Below are 2,544 nucleotides of genomic sequence, written 5' to 3'. Positions count from 1 at the left end.
AAATATACAAGATTGCTTAACAATTAACAAAGATTAGCTTTTATGAACATTAGAATTACCCTTTTTTGTTAGGGCAGGTATGCGCTCGAAGTTATAAACCGCACGTGTTGGAGTCTAAAAAATTCGACTCAAGAGATAAATTTATGTCTTCAATGCATAGAAACTTGTCTCCAAGACATAAATTGAAGTCTGGCTCCGTCTTAAAACTGAGACATGCTCAAGTCGAAGCATTTGTATTCGGGCACATACTGAATAATTCGAATTTTCTCTGAATATGAATTTTGTACCAGTGGCCAATACGTACTATCCTTCTCTAAATTTGGAACAAAGACCCATTTTCGTCCATAATATAAATATCTTACCAGCTTAGCTCTTATATTGACATCTGCATTTTCGAAAAGTCTCCTTGCGACAGATGCGTGTGTAGAATTTCGAACATCTGCAAGTGCTGCTAGCATAATAGCAGTGTAACCTGCTTTATTCCCTTTGTTGATGTCACAAACTTTAGAATCCAAGAGAATAGACACTACGTCAAAATTGCCATGTGATACCGCATAATGCATCGATGTATTTCCGCTGGAATCTGTCAAATTAACAACATGTTCCAAAAGTGAACTAGAGGATTCTTCAAAACAATCCAAATAATCTTCCACGTCAAGAGGATTTGCGTTTGCTGTACTTGATATCTTGAACCACTCTTGCTGTATAATATTAGTTGCACTTTTGATCTGATAAGAAATATTTGTGCTATGTGATTTTTTTAAATTGTCGTTCAGCACTTTCATAGCAGCTCGCATTTCTTTGGAAGGTTCGATTTTTTGTCTAGGCTTCTCTTGAATAGGCTGGAATAGTGAAGAATCGGGTAAGACATACTTTTCTTGATCTCCAATTTCTTTTTGCGAACAATGTACTTCCTGTAAGACTGTTTTATCATCATTGAGTTTAATGAACTCCAAATTTTGTAACCTGCAAAAATCAAATATTATTCATATTAAATTTTGCATTACCCTACCGAAAAGAATCTTTGAGTATATACTAAAATTTCTTTAGGTCAAAGAAGCTCAGAGAAATTCTCCGCAGGCACTCAGGTAGATATTTTTAAAGGTCCAGGAAGCTCGTTTAAATGGTCTGAAGGCTTTAAAATATCCTTTCCGAAATTTAAATAAGAATACGATTATAAATAACAAGCAGAGAGGCTATCTCAATAGAGTAGCCGACAATCAAAGGTCCTTTGTTAAGCTTTCGGATTAAAATTTAGAAGTAGTTTTTTTTTTAATTTCATAGTTAACAGCCTAAAACATAATAATTCGGAATCTACGGGTTTCTATGACTTCAGATATCTAACTTTTTTTTATGCTTAAAATTGGAATTAATAGAACGTTTCAAGTAAATAGAATAAGATACGTCAAAAAAGACAACATTTTTTAATTCAACTAGAAAATTGTATATCAGTATATAAGTTATAATTATAAATAAGTATAATGAGAAAATTCATCAATTAAAAAAAAGTGTTAACAATCTGAAGAGAAATTTAAAAAGGGAGAGCGGATTAGCCACGACCAACTACTGTAAATAACTCTGCCCGCCCGGTATGTGACGAATACAAAAGGAACATTATATTACCGTCGCACCACTCTTAAAAGGACCACTAAAACGATCTTCAAAAGGACCCAAATCTCTCAAACTATCTCCGAGACTATTTTGTTTCAAATCGACTTTGTTTATAGACTCAAGTGGGCCAAGCTATTTCGCTAAAGAAAACTCAGAGATTTCTTTCGGTAGGGTACTTAAAATTTTTCGTACAACTTTGGAAAGATATCTGTGAGATATGTTTTCATTTTAAAAGACTCTAAGTTAACAAGACGCTTAATTATGAATAATATATAATAAGTAATTTAATTAAGTGACCCATCTCGCCCCAATGCCTGGCTCATCCCGCCCCAGACATGAGGCGATATGAGCCAAGCGCACTAGTTCTTTATGTTCGTTTCTAATATGGCATCTACTTCTTTAGTTACTTTTATCGTGGCAAAATTTGAATTGAAAATGTTTGTGGATTACATATAACGTTTTACTTTCAAGCAATGAATTAGCAGATTTTAAATACTGACGTGAAAAGAACAACTATGCTCATCTCGCCTCACTCTTCCCTATTCCTGAAATTTGGTAATCATTAAACAATTTGTGTACTGAATATCGATCGCTTCAATCTCATTTTCCACCGTGCACGTTGGGCTTAATCCTGTTAAAAAATGCAATGGGAGTATTCTATATAATGTTTTCATGTAAGTTCATATGAATTGTTGAATCTTTCAGAATATTCCACATTATTCATCGAGGACATCTGGTTCTAAGCCGAATAAAAATAATTTATTCGAAATAACCATATTATGAGCCTATTATGTCTCGAGAAATACAAGCGTTAATATAGGCCTTAAACATGCAGTTCAGCTAGCCGTCATTAATCTGTTTCAAACTCCGCCTCAGTCAGTCAATTAGTTCCACAAATAGCCACTAAATAAAGCAAAATGTATTTTATTAATT

The 2,544-nt window shown here is 33.7% G+C and overlaps 1 protein-coding gene across 1 annotated transcript in view; it reads left to right on the top strand.

Moving 5' to 3' along the window:
- LOC117171121 overlaps positions 1–2,544 on the top strand; it is a 259,952-nt gene that overhangs the window by 255,891 nt on the left and 1,517 nt on the right. The window lies entirely within an intron of this gene.

The sequence above is a fragment of the Belonocnema kinseyi genome, chromosome 4 (assembly GCF_010883055.1).
Source record: "Belonocnema kinseyi isolate 2016_QV_RU_SX_M_011 chromosome 4, B_treatae_v1, whole genome shotgun sequence".
Taxonomy (NCBI): Eukaryota; Metazoa; Arthropoda; class Insecta; order Hymenoptera; family Cynipidae; genus Belonocnema; species Belonocnema kinseyi.
The sequence above is the reverse complement of the archived record's forward strand: the minus strand, read 5'-3'. Positions and strand labels throughout refer to the sequence as shown.